Below are 19,086 nucleotides of genomic sequence, written 5' to 3' on the forward strand. Positions count from 1 at the left end.
GATTTTGCTATAAAATTAATTCCTTCTATCAGCCTGACTTAAAACCGTTTGTCCTCCTTATTTATCCACTTCAAATCGAGTTTGAACAATTAAAAAAATTTTGTAGTTTTAGAAAGAACAACTTAATCTTCAGCAATCAGTATAAAAAGAAGGTAAGAAAAGGTGCAAATGCCAACCATACATCACTAAAAGGTGGAGCGGAAGTATTCGGCTGCAAGTAGGTGTGAATGTCCGACCATAATTTGTAAAAAGCTGATGAGAAAGGGTGAGAATGCCCGACTATACACCATGAAATGCGGAAGCGGAGGTGTTCGGCTGCAAGAAGGTGTGAACGCCCAACCAAAGTTTCTAAAAAGCAGTTAAGAAAAGGTTTGAATATCCATCCAAACATAATCATAAGCGGGAGCAGAGCTGTTCAACTGTAAGTAGGTGTGAATGTCAGATCATAATTTGCAAAAAGCTGATGAGAAAGGGTGAGAATGCCTGACTATACATCATCAAATGCGGGAGCGGAGTTGTTCGGCTGTGAGTAGGTGTGAATCTCCGACCATAATTGCTGAAAAATGTATTATAAAAGGTAAGAATGCCGGTCGATACATCATCAAAAGCGGGAGAGGTGGTGTTCGGCTGCAAGTAGGTGGGAATGTCCAGCCATAATTACTCACAAATGGGTAAGAAAAGGTAGTATTGCCAGACCATACATGATCAAAACAGGGAGCGGAGGTGGTTCAGCTGCAAAAAGGTGTGAATGTTCGACTAAAGTTTGTAAAAAGCGGGTAAGATAAGGTGCGAATGCCCGACAATGTATGATCAAAAGAGGGAGTGGAGGTGTTCAGCTGCAAGAAGGTCTGAATGTCCTTCAATAATTGCTAGAGAAAATTAAAGAAATTTTTCGAAAATCAAACCGCACATGATCATAAGCAGGAGTGGAGGTGTTCAGCTGCAAGAAGGTTTGAATGTCCGAGCATAGTTTGTAAAAAGCGGGTAAGAAAAGGTGCCAATGCCCGAACATACACCATCAAAAGAGGGAGCGGAGGTGTTCCGCTGTAAGAAGGTGTGAATGTCCGACCATAGTTGGTAAAAAGCGGGTAAGAAAAGGTTAAAATACCCGACTGTACACAATTAAAAGAGGGAGCGGAGTTGTTCAGCTAAGAGAAGGTGTGAAAGTCCGACCATGGTTTGTAAAAAGCGGGTAAGAAAACGTTCGTATGCCCGAATATACACCATCAAAAGCGGAAGCGGAGGTGTTCGGCTGCAAGAAGGTGTGAACGTCCGACCAAAGGTTGTAAAAAGCAGTTAAGAAAAGGTTCGAATATCCAACCAAACATAATCAAAAGCGGGAGCAGAGCTGTTCGACTGCAAGTAGGTGTGAATGTCAGATCATAAATTGCAAAAAGCTGATGAGAAAAGGTGAGAATTCCTGACTATACACCATCAAATGCGGGAGCGGAGTTGTTCGGCTGTGAGAAGGTGTGAATCTCCGACCATAATTGTTGAAAAATGTGTTAGAAAAGGTAAGAATGCCGGTCCATCCATCATCAAAAGCGAGAGAGGTGGTGTTCGGCTGCAAGTAGGTGTGAATGTCCAGCCATAATTACTCACAAACGGGTGAGAAAAGGTAGTATTGCCAGACCATACATGATCAAAACAGGGAAGCGGAGGTGGTTCAGCTGCAAGAAGGTGTGAATGTCCAACTAAAGTTCAAATATATTAACAAAAGCGGGAGGAGAGGTCTACGGATGAGAGTGGTTGAGAATTTCCAACCATAATCTATGAAATGCGGTGAAAAAAAGTGGGTGTGAATATCCCACCATACAAGTATGGTGGAGAGGAAGCTGTGAATGGCCGACCATAGTTTGCAAAAAACGGGTAAGAAAAGGTTCGAATGCCCGAATATATACCATCAAAAGCGGAAGCGGAGGTGTTCGGCTGCAAGAAGGTGTGAATGTCCGACCAAAGTTTGTAAAAAGCAGTTAAGAAAATGTTCGAATATCCAACCAAACATAATCAAAAGCGGGAGCAGAGCTGTTCGACTGCAAGTAGGTGTGAATGTCCTCAACGTTTTTCTTTGTTGAAATCGATCCAGACATTGATAAATATGAAGGACAAAGCAGTTTCCACTTGGTTTGAGTGAAGGAATTCATTTTATACATAAAATCCCAAATCGTGCAGAACGTATGAAAAGAAGCTTATTCTCGGATTCCTCGTCCTTCAGTGTTGCACTTTCTTCTACTGCAAAATACAATGTTTTTCTTTGTTGAAGTCGATCTAGACATTGATAAATATGAAGGACAAAGCAATTTTAACTTGGTTTGAGTGAAGGAATTCATTTTATACATAAAATCCCAAATCATGCAGAACGTATCAAAAGAAGCTTATTCTCGGATTCCTAAACCTCCAGTGTTGCAATTTACTATACTGCAAAATACAACGTTGTTCTTTGTTGAAATCGATTTAGACATTGATAAATATGAAGGACAAAGCAGTTTCCACTGCCGGTCCATCCATCATCAAAAGCGAGAGAGGTGGTGTTCGGCTGCAAGTAGGTGTGAATGTCCAGCCATAATTACTCACAAACGGGTGAGAAAAGGTAGTATTGCCAGACCATACATGATCAAAACAGGGAAGCGGAGGTGGTTCAGCTGCAAGAAGGTGTGAATGTCCAACTAAAGTTCAAATATATTAACAAAAGCGGGAGGAGAGGTCTACGGATGAGAGTGGTTGAGAATTTCCAACCATAATCTATGAAATGCGGTGAAAAAAAGTGGGTGTGAATATCCCACCATACAAGTATGGTGGAGAGGAAGCTGTGAATGGCCGACCATAGTTTGCAAAAAACGGGTAAGAAAAGGTTCGAATGCCCGAATATATACCATCAAAAGCGGAAGCGGAGGTGTTCGGCTGCAAGAAGGTGTGAATGTCCGACCAAAGTTTGTAAAAAGCAGTTAAGAAAATGTTCGAATATCCAACCAAACATAATCAAAAGCGGGAGCAGAGCTGTTCGACTGCAAGTAGGTGTGAAGGTCTTTCTTTATAAAATGAATTCCTTCACTCAAACCAAGTGGAAACTGCTTTGTCCTTCATATTTATCAATGTCTAGATCGATTTCAACAAAGAACAACGTTGTGGACATTCACACCTACTTGCAGTCGAACAGCTCTGCTCCCGCTATTGATTATGTTTGGTTGGATATTCGAACCTTTTCTTAACTGCTTTTTACAAACCATGGTCGGACTTTCACACCTTCTTGTAGCCGAACAATTCCCCCCCTTCTATTGATTGTGTACAGTCGGGTATTTTAACCTTTTCTTACCCGCTTTTTACCAACTATGGTCGGACATTCACACCGTCTTACAGCGGAACACCTCCGCTCCCTCTTTTGATGGTGTAAGTTCGGGCATTCGAACCTTTTCTTACCCGTTTTCTACAAACTATGCTCGGACATTCAAACCTTCTTGTAGCCGAAGAGATCCACTCCTGCTTTTGATGATGTATGGTTGGGCATTTGAACCTACTTGTTGCCCGCTTTTCATTAATTATGGGTGGACATTCACACCTTGTCGCAGCCAAACACCTCCGCTCCCTGTTTTAATCATGTATGGTTGGACATTTGCACCTTTTCTCACCCGCTTTTCGCAAACTATGGTCGGCCATTCACAGCTTCCTCTCCACCATACTTGTATGGTGAGATATTCACACCCACTTGCATCCGAAGTCCTCCGCCCCAACTTTTGTTTATATTTAGTCGGTCATTCGCACCTTACCCGCTTATGGCAAAACTATGGCCTTCTTGCAGCCAAACACCTCTGATCTCGCTTTTGATGATGTAAGGTTGGGCATTCAGACCTTGCTTCACCTGCTTTTCACCAAATATAGTCGGACATTCACACCTTCTTGCAGCCGAACACTTCCGCTCCACCTTTTAGTGTTCTATCACACTTTTTTTTCCCCCGCATTTTATAGATTATGGTTGGAAATTCTCAACCACTCTCATCCGAAGACCTCTCCTCCCGCTTTTGTTAATATATTTGAACTTTAGTCGGACATTCACACCTACTTGCAGCCGAACACCACCTCTCTCGCTTTTGATGATGTGTGGACCGGCATTCTTACCTTTTATAACACATTTTTCAGCAATTATGGTCGGAGATTCACACCTACTCACAGCCGAACAACTCCGCTCCCGCATTTGATGGTGTATAGTCGGGCATTCTCACCCTTTCTCATCAGCTTTTTGCAAATTATGATCTGACATTCACACCTACTTGCAGTTGAACAGCTCTGCTCCCGCTTTTGATTATGTTTGGTTGGATATTCGCACCTGTTCTTAACTGCTTTTTACAAACTTTGGTTGGACGTTCACACCTTCTTTTAGCCGAACACATCCACTCCTGCTTTTGATGATGTATGGTTGGGCATTCGCACTTTTTTTTTACCCATTTTTCAGAAATTATGGGTGGACATTCACACCTTCTTGCAGCTGAACACCTCCTCTCCCAATTATGATCATGTGCGGTTTGATTTTCGAAAATTTTCTTTCATGTTCTCCAGCAATTATTGATGGACATTCAGACCTTCTTGCAGCTGAACACCTCCACTCCCTCTTTTGATCATACATTGTCGGGCATTCGAACCTTGTCTTACCCGCTTTTTACAAACTTTAGTCGAACATTCACACCTTTTTGCAGCTGAACCACCTCCGCTCCCTGTTTTGATCATGTATTGTCTGGCAATACTACCTTTTGTTACCCATTTGTGAGTAATTATGGCTGGACATTCCCACCTTCTTGCAGCCGAACACCTCCGCTTCCGCTTTTGATGGTGTATATTCGGGCATACGAACCTTTTCTTACCCGCTTTTTAGAAACCATGGTCGGACTTTCACACCTTCTCTTTGCTGAACAACTCCGCTCCCTCTTTTGATTGTGTACAGTCGGGTATTTTAACCTTTTCTTACCCGCTTTTTACCAACTATGGTTGGACATTCACACCTTCTTACAGCGGAACACCTCCGCTCCCTCTTTTGATCGTGTATGTTCGGGCATTGGCACCTTGTCTTACCCATTTTTCAGTAATTATGGGTGGACATTCACACCTTCTTGCAGCTGAACACCTCCTCTCCTGTTTATGATCATGCGCGGTTTGATATTCGAAAATTTTCTTTCATGTTTTCTAGCAATTATCGATGGACATTCAGACCTTCTTGCTGCTGAACACCTCCGCTCCCTCTTTTGATCATACATTGTCGGGCATTCACACCTTGTCTTACCCGCTTTTTAGAAACCATGGTCGGACTTTCACACCTTTTAGTAGCCGAACAACTCCGCTTCCCTGTTTTGATCATGTATGGTCTGGCAATACTACCTTTTCTCACCCGTTTGTGAGTAATTATGGCTGGACATTCACACCTACTTGCAGCCGAACACCACCTCTCTCGCTTTTGATGATGGATGGACCGGCATTCTTACCTTTTCTAACACATTTTTCAACAATTATGGTCGGAGATTCACAGCTTCTCACAGCCGAACAACTCCGCTCCCGCATTTGATGGTGTATAGTCAGGAATTCTCACCTTTTCTCATCAGCTTTTTGCAATTTATGATCTGACATTCACACCTACTTGCAGTCGAACAGCTCTGCTCCCGCTTTTGATTATGTTTGGTTGGATATTCGAACCTTTTCTTAACTGCTTTTTACAACCTTTGGTCGGACGTTCACACCTTCTTGAAGCTGAACACCTCCGCTTCCGTTTTTGATGGTGTATATTCGGGCATACGAACCTTTTCTTACCCGCTTTTTACAAACTATGGTCGGACATTCACACCTTCTCTTAGCTGATCAACTCCGCTGCCTCTTTTGATTGTGTACAGTTGGGTATTTTAACATTTTCTTACCCGCTTTTTACCAACTATGGTCGGACATTCACACCCTCTTACAGCGGAACACCTCCGCTCCCTCTTTTGATGGTGTATGTTCGGGCATTCGAATCTTTTCTTACCCGCTTTTTACGAACTATGCTCGGACATTCAAACCTTGTAGCCGAACACATCCACTCCTGCTTTTGATGATGTATGGTTGGGCATTCGAACCTACTTGTTGCCCGCTTTTCATTAATTATGGGTGGACATTCACACCTTGTCGCAACCAAACACCTCCGCTACCTGTTTTGATCATGTATGGTTGGACATTTGCACCTTTTCTCACCCGCTTTTCGCAAACTATGGTCGGCCATTCACAGCTTCCTCTCCACCATACTTGTATGGTGAGATATTCACACCCACTTGCATCCGAAGTCCTCCGCCCCAACTTTTGTTTATATTTAGTCGGTCATTCGCACCTTACCCGCTTATGGCAAACTATGGCCTTCTTGCAGCCAAACACCTCTGATCTCGCTTTTGATGATGTAAGGTTGGGCATTCAGACCTTGCTTCACCTGCTTTTCACCAAATATAGTCGGACATTCACACCTTCTTGCAGCCGAACACTTCCGCTTCACCTTTTAGTGTTTTATCACACCTTTTTTTTCACAGCATTTCATATGTTATGGTTGGAAATTCTCAACCACTCTTATCCGAAGACCTCTCCTCTCGCTTTTGTTAATCTATTTGAACTTTAGTCGGACATTCACACCTTCTTGCAGCTGAACCACCTCCGCTCCCTGTTTTGATCATGTATGATCTGGCAATACTACCTTTTCTCACCCGTTTGTGAGTAATTATGGCTGGACATTCACACCTACTTGCAGCTGAACACCACCTCTATCGCTTTTGATGATGGATGGACCGGCATTCTTACCTTTTCTAACACATTTTTCAACAATTATGGTCGGAGATTCACACCTTCTCACAGCCGAACAACTCCGCTCCCGCATTTGATGGTGTATAGTCAGGAATTCTCACCTTTTCTCATCAGCTTTTTGCAAATTATGATCTTACATTCACACCTACTTGCAGTCGAACAGCTCTGCTCCCGCTTTTGATTATGTTTGGTTGGATATTCGAACCTTTTCTTAACTGCTTTTTACAACCTTTGGTCGGACGTTCACACCTTCTTGAAGCTGAACACCTCCGCTTCCGTTTTTGATGGTGTATATTCGGGCATACGAACCTTTTCTTACCCGCTTTTTACAAACCATGGTCGGACATTCACACCTTCTCTTAGCTGAACAACTCCGCTGCCTCTTTTGATTGTGTACAGTCGGGTATTTTAACATTTTCTTACCCGCTTTTTACCAACTATGGTCGGACATTCACACCCTCTTACAGCGGAACACCTCCGCTCCCTCTTTTGATGGTGTACGTTCGGGCATTCGAACCTTTTCTTACCCGCTTTTTACAAACCATGGTCGGACATTCACACCTTCTCTTAGCTGAACAACTCCGCTGCCTCTTTTGATTGTGTACAGTCGGGTATTTTAACATTTTCTTACCCGCTTTTTACCAACTATGGTCGGACATTCACACCCTCTTACAGCGGAACACCCCCGCTCCCTCTTTTGATGGTGTACGTTCGGGCATTCGAATCTTTTCTTACCCGCTTTTTACGAACTATGCTCGGACATTCAAACCTTCTTGTAGCCGAACACATCCACTCCTGCTTTTGATGATGTATGGTTGGGCATTCGAACCTACTTGTTGCCCGCTTTTCATTAATTATGGGTGGACATTCACACCTTGTCGCAACAAAACACCTCCGCTACCTGTTTTGATCATGTATGGTTGGACATTTGCACCTTTTCTCACCCGCTTTTCGCAAACTATGGTCGGCCATTCACAGCTTCCTCTCCACCATACTTGTATGGTGAGATATTCACACCCACTTGCATCCGAAGTCCTCCGCCCCCACTTTTGTTTATATTTAGTCGGTCATTCGCACCTTACCCGCTTATGGCAAAACTATGGCCTTCTTGCAGCCAAACACCTCTGATCTCGCTTTTGATGATGTAAGGTTGGGCATTCAGACCTTGCTTCACCTGCTTTTCACCAAATATAGTCGGACATTCACACCTTCTTGCAGCCGAACACTTCCGCTCCACCTTTTAGTGTTCTATCACACTTTTTTTTCCCCCGCATTTTATAGATTATGGTTGGAAATTCTCAACCACTCTCATCCGAAGACCTCTCCTCCCGCTTTTGTTAATATATTTGAACTTTAGTCGGACATTCACACCTACTTGCAGCCGAACACCACCTCTCTCGCTTTTGATGATGTGTGGACCGGCATTCTTACCTTTTATAACACATTTTTCAGCAATTATGGTCGGAGATTCACACCTACTCACAGCCGAACAACTCCGCTCCCGCATTTGATGGTGTATAGTCGGGCATTCTCACCCTTTCTCATCAGCTTTTTGCAAATTATGATCTGACATTCACACCTACTTGCAGTTGAACAGCTCTGCTCCCGCTTTTGATTATGTTTGGTTGGATATTCGAACCTTTTCTTAACTGCGTTTTACAAACTTTGGTCGGACGTTCACACCTTCTTGCAGCCGAACACCTCCGCTTCCGCTTTTGATGGTGTATATTCGGGCATTCAAACCTTTTCTTACCCGCTTTTTACAAACCATGGTCGGACTTTCACACCTTCTTTTAGCCGAAAAACTCCTCTCCCGCTATTGATTGTGTACAGTCGGATATTTTAACCTTTTCTTACCCGCTTTTTACCATCTACGGTCAGACATTCACACCTTCTTACAGCGGAACACCTCCGCTCCCTCTTTTGATGGTGTATGTTCGGGCATTTGAACCTTTTCTTACCCGCTTTTTACAAACTATGGTCGGGCATTCAAACCTTCTTGTAGCCGAACACATCAACTCCTGCTTTTGATCATGTATGGTTGGACATTCGCACCTTTTCTCACCCGCTTTTTCTCATAGACTATTCTACCATCAACAACTTGGAAACCATAATCGCCTCTCTAGATGCAGAAAAAGCATTTGATGGAGTGAACTGGAAATTTTTATTCGCAACATTAAACAAATTCGGGTTTGTGTCACACTTCATCAACTGGATAAGGATATTATATAGCTCCCCAAATGCAAGTGTCAGGACAAATGATCAAACTTCTCCAAGCTTCAGTCTGCAGAGAGGTACAAGACAGGGTTACCAACTTTCTCCCTCACTTTTTGCTATTTTCATCAAACCTTTAGCAGCTGCTATCAGACAAGATAGAAATATTAAAGGCATCCAACCCCAAAATATTGAGCATAAAATAAGTCTTTATGCTGATGATGTATTACTTTTCCTTCAGAACTCACAGATGTCTCTCACTCACACGATCACACTCATAAATAAATTCTCTGCACTTTGTGACTACTCTATCAACTGGTCTAAGACCACAGTTCTGCCCATTAACTGTAGGGTCCAGAATATACCTGCGATCACTTTACAGTCGGGAAATATTAGATATTTAGGCATAAACATTTCCTCCAGGCTCTCAGAGCTAACAAAGCTAAATTATGTGCAATTATTAAAGAGAATAGAGGACGAGCTCTCTCGTTGGAAGTCCTTACCTATATCACTTATGGGGAGAGTTACAACCATTAAAATGATGATACTACCAAAAGTTAACTATTTGTTCTCAATGATCCCCATAAAACCATCTGCTACTTGGTTTAAGTCACTAGATTCATGCATCTCCAAATTTCTGTGGAAAAACAAACCCTTAGTTTAAAAACCCTACAGAAGACCAAGGACAGTGGTGGATTAGATTTACCTCATTTTCAGCACTAGTCCTTTGCCAATAGGTTACAATATATATCAAAATGGTTTAAACCTTGTTGTTGTCACAGTTCCCAGAGACGTTGTAATCGTTGAGGATTCTATATTCACCCCCTCATTAGAGGCACGTGTTGCAGATTGATGACACTGAATCTTCTTCTCTGTTCATTGCTGGCATCATTCCCAGCATCGTAAGTGTTCGTGGCATTGTTAGCCTCTTCTTTTGGATCTTGATATCGAGCATCCTTTTGTATTTCTGGTTTGTCAGTCCTCTCTCTTCGTTCACCGGAGTCTTCGTCTCTTTGTCCTTGAGTTTGGTGATTTTTTCTTCTTTTGATGCCTTGACACAGTGTGACAGGTGATACCACGTGGGAGATCCTTTAACTTGGACTGCTGTCCCTGTGCTGCGAAATGGCTGTGGTGCTCAAATGGTCTCTCCTTCATCATATACACAGTTATTTATACATCACCTTCCACCATGAAGCGTTGTCCCTTTTTGTTTCTCTCTTTGTTCTTAAAATGCTGTTATGCATGTCTAAACCAATCCATTAAATTAGATCATTTTGGCAGTAAAGCGATCTACAATGTGCTTGGTCGCAAAGCTGCTCATCTGTGGTAAACAGCTCTTCAGAAAGGCATTCTTCAATTGATTTCACTAATTTTATGTAATAATTTTGTGATTTCCTACAAAACTACACTTCTTCTCCCATCTGTCTGAGTATTTAATATTGTCTGGGTCCCGTTAAAACATGTATTTTTCCCATCTAATTCCTTGTTTGCTTTAAAACAAGTATTCCCCATTTTCTATCCCTTCAGTAACCAACCAGTTTGTATGGAGTACACTGGAGCAACTTGACTGATCAGTAAAACACTGCTTTTGTTGTCACCGCAAGGCTTCCCCCGTCGGTTGTTTCACTGAGACACTACTGAGTAACTACAACTCAACACAGTTTATACACATAACATTCATATACATACTAACAAACAAACAAACAATTATTTATCGCAATTTTCTCATCTCTGTTTGAACGTACACCCAGGTAAATATTCCTTTAGTCTTGTCATACCGACTATGGACCCATTCATTGTTTAACTTCACTGTTTTGCAAATCCTAATTGAATATTACACATTGACATTGAACTTTACTGGATAAGCAGGTCTTCGTTGCATTCAGCAGCCTATATGTGAGCATCTATGTGTAAGCTGTTCTTCTTTGCATTTATCAGCAGCAAGCAATTCTTCATTGCACATGCATATGAAAATAGTACAACAATTCCAATGCGTTAGCGAAACCTTCTATATCAGGAGTGTCCATCATGATGCTGGGAATAGAACCTCTTTCCCAGAATAGTTCATTACTCAACTCATCATAACTCCGCAATGAGCACATTTCAAAGTATCATTCCTCTACATGTATTCAAAAATCTATGTGTAAATGTTTAATATTTCTTATATTTGTTGATGTCATTCTGTGTGCATGTGGCCTAAACCCAATCTCTGTGTGGCAATTTTAATTTAAACAAGTTGAACTCTGCCTCTGATCATTTAAAAAAGGTGTGTACCAATATCAACCTTTCTCAGGTAATTACTGATCCTACAAAACCAATCTTAAGAGATCCTTCAAGGTTGTCCCTGATTGGCTCAATCTTAACAAATCAAAGGTAGAAAATCTGCAGTATCTGAACTTGGTGTTAGTTATCACTGCTCAATAGCCTGTATCAGAATTGCAAAAATGAAAACATTAGGTCCACGCTTGGTATCCAGATCCTGAAACATCTCCATGAGCAGGATTTTTTTTTAACTGATCTGTTGAATAGTTATACTCATGACACTGTTAAAATCCCAGATGAAGATCTAGCACTTGACCATTTTTGTAAATCTTCTAATTCCATAGTTGATAAACACGCCCCTTTTAAAAAGTATAGAACTTAGAACAGGTCTAGTCCCTGGCTTTCGTCAGAACTGTCTTCTTTACTTAAAAAATAAATAAACCTTGGATGCTAGCTGGGCATATGAGGGACCCGGGTCATTGCCTTGCTTTTAGGAAGCTTAGAAATAAAGGTACAGCAGAAATAAGAAAGGCCAAGTCTGATCATTATCTAAATTTTATTCCCAGAGCTTACTCAGATTTCAGAAAAGTCTGTCCTACTGCTCCTGTTTTTAATTAGACTTCTATGCCTTCGCAGTCGCAGCTTTGTCACTCCTTTTAAGCTTATTGTATGTTCTAAATGTTGTTTTAATCGTGTCTTCAAAAGTTTTTTGTTTTTTTTTGTCTCAGCTATTGTATATGAGATTATTTTCTCCATTTATCTCCAAGTTTAAATAAATGTTATTACTAGTGTGGCACTTTCTATGTCAAGGGGACAGTGGTGGTACTCTGTATGGTTATTTTAGTCACACCCTATGTTCTCATGTTAGCCGTTGTTTTCTTCACTGAGGTTGAGATGAACCCCCTCCTGTTGAGAGAATTCCCCTTTGTAGTCAGACTTTTGCCTCAGAAAACAGTGGTGGGTAAATAATCTTTCCCTACTTCTGAAGGTCGTGGTACAATGTGATAAGTGAATCCAAGAAGTCCTTCAGCTGCTGTGGGTGATGTAAGTAGTACCTGAAATGGACCTTCCCCCCATTGGGCTGGACCAGTTCTTTTTCTTTATCACTTTGATGATGATCCAGTCCCCGGGTTTTACTGTCTTCAGAGATTCCTTCACCGGTTCACCTGGAACAGACTAAACAGAAGAGATCTCTCTACTTGTTAATATTTGTATACTGCTAAGGTTTCTTCTCTTTTTCTTTTTTTCTTCATCATGTCAGTTGATGACTGTGTTTTGACTGTGGGAGTACAAATGGTCTTCCATACCTTTTCTCAAATGGAGTTCATCTTGTGCTAGTTGGAGGATGCATTTTTAGGATGGTAAACAGTAAACCCAATATTTCCCATTTCTTCCATGATTTTTTTCAGTCTTGACTTAATTATTCCATTGTGTCTCTCCACGAAACCTGCTGATTGTGGATGATATGCACAGTCGTTTCTAAGGTCTATTTTAAGTTCTTTGCCATCAGTGAGATGACGTTGTTTACACAGTGTGTCAAATTATCACTGAAGATCTTTTCAGGAATTTCAAATCTAGAAATGATTTATTTTACCCGTGCTTTTGCTACTGAGAGTGCATCGGCTTGTGCACATGGAAATATTTCAGTCCATTTGGTAAAAACCTCTGTTGTCACTGAGCAGAATCGTTTCCCTTAACATTAATTTAGTTCAATGAAATCTACACAATAATGAAATAATGAAATCCAAACAAATATGTTGAAAAAGATACACTGGCTTAGGGAATTATCTTCGTTTTGGTCTTAGATTGCCCTGTTGATTGTATTTTGCACATATTTGACCTGCTAGACAAAACTTTATTCATTTACTTATTCTAAAAATAAATTATTTTAGACCTGGAACGATCCATCTTTTATTTTTTATGGAACTCCAAATGGGAAAGGTTGAGGAGGGAAGTACTGAAGAAGCCAAAAGTGAAGGGAGGGAAAGCAGTACCAGATCTGTATTTGTTTTTAGGAAGTCTCTTTACCTCTGTCCAATTAAAGTGTGCAATTAACCCATCCAAAAACCCAGCGGCAGCTGCAATGGCAAGATTATGGATGGGGGCCTACATGAGAAGATTACGACTTTTACCATCAGACCTGAAAGTACCTGTGTCTTTTAATCTAACAAAAAGTTATGCTTTTATAAAGACAATTTTAAACCATTTTAATTTAGAACAAGAAGATGTACAAGTTTTAACGTGCCATCGATCTTTGCTCTCTGTTGTGCAGGAGCAGGCCCCAGTGAGTCCAGTGCTTGGGCTCACTCTTGGCGAGCCCTCAACAGTTTGGCGCAGTGTGAACCTTTCAGCTCTTCTGAACAGACTTTGGGATTTGTCATGGATGGTGGCTCACGAGATTCTCCCAGTCAGGTCATGCACTCCAGGGGTATGTCGGCGACGGCCACCTGCCCCCGTCCAGGTTGTGGCGCGCCTGAGACGGTGAGGCATTTCTTCTGGGAGTGCAGTGCTGCTGTGGACTTGTGGGCAACAGCCGACTCCTTAAATTTCCCGTACTTACCAGCAAGAGAGGTCCTGTCAGCACAACTGGTGCTTTATGGGGTGAGTCAAAATCAGAACCTCAGGAAAGAGGAATTTGTCAAAAGGTGGCTCACCCTGGCCGCCATCAAAGACGCCATATGGACCTCAAGAAACTTGCTGGTAAGAAGGCACAAGCAGATTCCCCCCGTGGCTGTGATCCAGATGGCAGTAGCAACAGCCCAAGAGGCTGCAGGCCAAGGACGCAGCCACAAAGAAGCATCGCCTCTGTGCTCACTCGGACGAGGGAGCCGGAGTCACACGAAAAAAAGGTCCAAGCAATAGCAGAAGGCAGAGAAGCAATAACTGTCCACTGGTTCACGTCCGAGGGCCCTTCCTGGCACAATGCGCACTTGTAGCATTGTTCTTTTTATGGCCATAGGTGGCCAGAGTGTCACTTTGCACCTCCGCCCACCCGCTGCACTGAGCACTCTTCAGCCCTTAAATGGCATAACTTTGCACTCCCGCACGCTCCAGCGAGCACCATTCAAGCAACATCGGCACAGTCGCAACAAGTAAGGCAACTCTACTCAGAGAAGTCACTCTGCACAGTAACAAGATTTCTTTTTCACAGACAGAAAGGGCTTCACCCGCAAAGGTAAAGCCTGCCAAAATTAGAAACAACTCATTAGTGCTGCTCTCCACGGAAGTGTTTAGTAAAAGGCGAAAGACTTGTACGTTATGAAGAGAAACCAGAGTACGATTATCCATCACTGCGGGAGCAGGGCATCAGGCTAGTTGGCATAGCCACCTTCCCCATGGTAGGCTTTGCTTGGTTGAGATGCTTGCTCCCCCCCCTTTCTCCTCAGCTGACCAAGTAGGAACAATCGGGCCCTATTCGATGGCTGCCTTGTCTTTTACTCTGTGCAAAAGACAAGGCAGCCACAAACACCACGGGAACACCGTATTGAGGCTTTGTTCTGACCGCTCATTCGGTGTCGCGTTTCTTTCAAGCAATTCTCCCGGTTAGCCCGCAATTGGCTCGCTCCCAGATTCGTGTTAAAGTCCACTTCGCATTCACTCTCTTTTCTCAGCAGATTAAAAGAAAGTTTCATCTTGGGCTCCCTGAAACTTCCATCCTGCACCGCTGTTTGCTTTTGCACAAGAGCAGAGAAGAGCGCACCGTTCCCAGTGGCACTGCAGTACCGGGTCGATGCTTGGAGTGAACGGAGCAAGCTCCTTTTTCAACTCCTATTGCTAAAAATCCATTTAATATGTAGTCCTCGTATAGAGGACATATCAGATATTAAACTGAGTCTTTATGGTGTTATTTCACCCATTAACACTTAAGGTACCTCATACAGTGGCTGTGATATGGTTACTTAACAAAATATCTTTACCAGACATCTCTCCTACATAACTGTTCTTCTTTCACAGCCACACCTTGTTGTCGAGAGATGTGCTACACTTAATCCATCCACACTGCTACCTACCCCACAGATGGAAAGCCTCATGATTGCATGTCAGAAATACCCATCAGTGTTTTACCCAGGCCAGACTTAACTGATACAACGTTGTACTTTGTAGAATGAGAAAAAACTTCTTCAGCAATAAGCATCTCTCGACATATGACGAAATACAGATTTTGCTATAAAATTAATTCCTTCTATCAGCCTGACTTAAAACCGTTTGTCCTCCTTATTTATCCACTTCAAATCGAGTTTGAACAATTAAAAAAATTTTGTAGTTTTAGAAAGAACAACTTAATCTTCAGCAATCAGTATAAAAAGAAGGTAAGATAAGGTGCAAATGCCAACCATACATCACTAAAAGGTGGAGCGGAAGTATTCGGCTGCAAGTAGGTGTGAATGTCCGACCATAATTTGTAAAAAGCTGATGAGAAAGGGTGAGAATGCCCGACTATACACCATGAAATGCGGAAGCGGAGGTGTTCGGCTGCAAGAAGGTGTGAACGCCCGACCAAAGTTTCTAAAAAGCAGTTAAGAAAAGGTTTGAATATCCATCCAAACATAATCATAAGCGGGAGCAGAGCTGTTCGACTGTAAGTAGGTGTGAATGTCAGATCATAATTTGCAAAAAGCTGATGAGAAAGGGTGAGAATGCCCGACTATACATCATCAAATGCGGGAGCGGAGTTGTTCGGCTGTGAGTAGGTGTGAATCTCCGACCATAATTGCTGAAAAATGTATTATAAAAGGTAAGAATGCCGGTCGATACATCATCAAAAGCGGGAGAGGTGGTGTTCGGCTGCAAGTAGGTGGGAATGTCCAGCCATAATTACTCACAAACGGGTGAGAAAAGGTAGTATTGCCAGACCATACATGATCAAAACAGGGAAGAGGAGGTGGTTCAGCTGCAAGAAGGTGTGAATGTCCAACTAAAGTTCAAATATATTAACAAAAGCGGGAGGAGAGGTCTACGGATGAGAGTGGTTGAGAATTTCCAACCATAATCTATGAAATGCGGTGAAAAAAAGTGGGTGTGAATATCCCACCATACAAGTATGGTGGAGAGGAAGCTGTGAATGGCCGACCATAGTTTGCAAAAAACGGGTAAGAAAAGGTTCGAATGCCCGAATATATACCATCAAAAGCGGAAGCGGAGGTGTTCGGCTGCAAGAAGGTGTGAATGTCCGACCAAAGTTTGTAAAAAGCAGTTAAGAAAAGGTTCGAATATCCAACCAAACATAATCAAAAGCGGGAGCAGAGCTGTTCAACTGCAAGTAGGTGTGAATGTCCTCAACGTTTTTCTTTGTTGAAATCGATCTAGACATTGATAAATATGAAGGACAAAGCAGTTTCCACTTGGTTTGAGTGAAGGAATTCATTTTATACATAAAATCCCAAATCGTGCAGAACGTATGAAAAGAAGCTTATTCTCGGATTCCTCGTCCTTCAGTGTTGCACTTTCTTCTACTGCAAAATACAATGTTTTTCTTTGTTGAAGTCGATCTAGACATTGATAAATATGAAGGACAAAGCAATTTTAACTTGGTTAATCTCATTTGTCAAAAGGTGGCTCACCCTGGCCGCCATCAAAGACGCCATATGGACCTCAAGAAACTTGCTGGTAAGAAGGCACAAGCAGATTCCCCCCGTGGCTGTGATCCAGATGGCAGTAGCAACAGCCCAAGAGGCTGCAGGCCAAGGACGCAGCCACAAAGAAGCATCGCCTCTGTGCTCACTCGGACGAAGGAGCCGGAGTCACACGAAAAAAAGGTCCAAGCAATAGCAGAAGGCAGAGAAGCAATAACTGTCCACTGGTTCACGTCCGAGGGCCCTTCCTGGCACAATGCGCACTTGTAGCGGTGTTCTTTTTATGGCCATAGGTGGCCAGAGTGTCACTTTGCACCTCCGCCCACCCGCTGCACTGAGCACTCTTCAGCCCTTAAATAGCATAACTTTGCACTCCCGCACGCTCCAGCGAGCACCAATCAAGCAACATCGGCACAGTCGCAACAAGTAAGGCAACTCTACTCAGAGAAGTCACTCTGCACAGTAACAAGATTTCTTTTTCACAGACAGAAAGGGCTTCACCCGCAAAGGTAAAGCCTGCCAAAATTAGAAACAACTCATTAGTGCTGCTCTCCACGGAAATGTTTAGTAAAAGGCGAAAGACTTGTACGTTATGAAGAGAAACCAGAGTACGATTATCCATCACTGCGGGAGCAGGGCATCAGGCTAGTTGGCATAGCCACCTTCCCCATGGTGAGCTTTGCTTGGTTGAGACGCTTGCTCCCCCCCCTTGCTCCTCGGCTGACCAAGTAGGAACAATCGGGCCCTATTCGATGGCTGCCTTGTCTTTTACTCTGTGCAAAAGACAAGGCAGCCACAAACACCACGGGAACACCGTATTGAGGCTTTGTTCTGACCGCTCATTCGGTGTCGCGTTTCTTTCAAGCAATTCTCCCGGTTAGCCCGCAATCGGCTCGCTCCCAGAGTCGTGTTAAAGTCCACTTCGCATTCACTCTCTTTTCTCAGCAGATTAAAAGAAAGTTTCATCTTGGGCTCCCTGAAACTTCCATCCTGCACCGCTGTTTGCTTTTGCACAAGAGCAGAGAAGAGCGCACCGTTCCCAGTGGCACTGCAGTACCGGGTCGATGCTTGGAGTGAACGGAGCAAGCTCCTTTTTCAACTCCTATTGCTAAAAATCCATTTAATATGTAGTCCTCGTATAGAGGACATATCAGATATTAAACTGAGTCTTTATGGTGTTATTTCACCCATTAACACTTAAGGTACCTCATACAGTGGCTGTGATATGGTTACTTAACAAAATATCTTTACCAGACATCTCTCCTACATAACTGTTCTTCTTTCACAGCCACACCTTGTTGTCGAGAGATGTGCTACACTTAATCCATCCACACTGCTACCTACCCCACAGATGGAAAGCCTCATGATTGCATGTCAGAAATACCCATCAGTGTTTTACCCAGGCCAGACTTAACTGATACAACGTTGTACTTTGTAGAATGAGAAAAAACTTCTTCAGCAATAAGCATCTCTCGACATATGACGAAATACAGATTTTGCTATAAAATTAATTCCTTCTATCAGCCTGACTTAAAACCGTTTGTCCTCCTTATTTATCCACTTCAAATCGAGTTTGAACAATTAAAAAAATTTTGTAGTTTTAGAAAGAACAACTTAATCTTCAGCAATCAGTATAAAAAGAAGGTAAGATAAGGTGCAAATGCCAACCATACATCACTAAAAGGTGGAGCGGAAGTATTCGGCTGCAAGTAGGTGTGAATGTCCGACCATAATTTGTAAAAAGCTGATGAGAAAGGGTGAGAATGCCCGACTATACACCATGAAATGCGGAAGCGGAGGTGTTCGGCTGCAAGAAGGTGTGAACGCCCGACCAAAGTTTCTAAAAAGCAGTTAAGAAAAGGTTTGAATATCCATCCAAACATAATCATAAGCGGGAGCAGAGCTGTTCGACTGTAAGTAGGTGTGAATGTCAGATCATAATTTGCAAAAAGCTGATGAGAAAGGGTGAGAATGCCCGACTATACATCATCAAATGCGGGAGCGGAGTTGTTCGGCTGTGAGTAGGTGTGAATCTCCGACCATAATTGCTGAAAAATGTATTATAAAAGGTAAGAATGCCGGTCGATACATCATCAAAAGCGGGAGAGGTGGTGTTCGGCTGCAAGTAGGTGGGAATGTCCAGCCATAATTACTCACAAACGGGTGAGAAAAGGTAGTATTGCCAGACCATACATGATCAAAACAGGGAAGAGGAGGTGGTTCAGCTGCAAGAAGGTGT

General features: G+C 42.6%; 4 non-coding genes across 4 annotated transcripts; all 4 read right to left on the bottom strand.

The window, feature by feature from the left end:
- Positions 1–14,439: 14,439 nt before the first annotated feature.
- On the bottom strand, positions 14,440–14,552 carry LOC140302607 (U5 spliceosomal RNA). Its single transcript, XR_011915061.1, has one exon. It is a non-coding gene; the product is annotated as a U5 spliceosomal RNA (small nuclear RNA).
- Positions 14,553–14,963: 411 nt separating this feature from the next.
- On the bottom strand, positions 14,964–15,146 carry LOC140302514 (U2 spliceosomal RNA). The gene has a single exon (XR_011914978.1). It is a non-coding gene; the product is annotated as a U2 spliceosomal RNA (small nuclear RNA).
- A 2,200-nt stretch (positions 15,147–17,346) lies between these two features.
- Positions 17,347–17,459, bottom strand: LOC140302643 (U5 spliceosomal RNA). Its single transcript, XR_011915094.1, has one exon. It is a non-coding gene; the product is annotated as a U5 spliceosomal RNA (small nuclear RNA).
- Positions 17,460–17,870: 411 nt separating this feature from the next.
- Positions 17,871–18,053, bottom strand: LOC140302515 (U2 spliceosomal RNA). Its single transcript, XR_011914979.1, has one exon. It is a non-coding gene; the product is annotated as a U2 spliceosomal RNA (small nuclear RNA).
- Between the last annotated feature and the right edge of the window lie 1,033 nt (positions 18,054–19,086).

Source organism: Leuresthes tenuis, unplaced genomic scaffold (assembly GCF_036924035.1).
Source record: "Leuresthes tenuis unplaced genomic scaffold, fLeuTen1.0.hap1 SCAF_2, whole genome shotgun sequence".
NCBI lineage: Eukaryota > Metazoa > Chordata > Actinopteri > Atheriniformes > Atherinopsidae > Leuresthes > Leuresthes tenuis.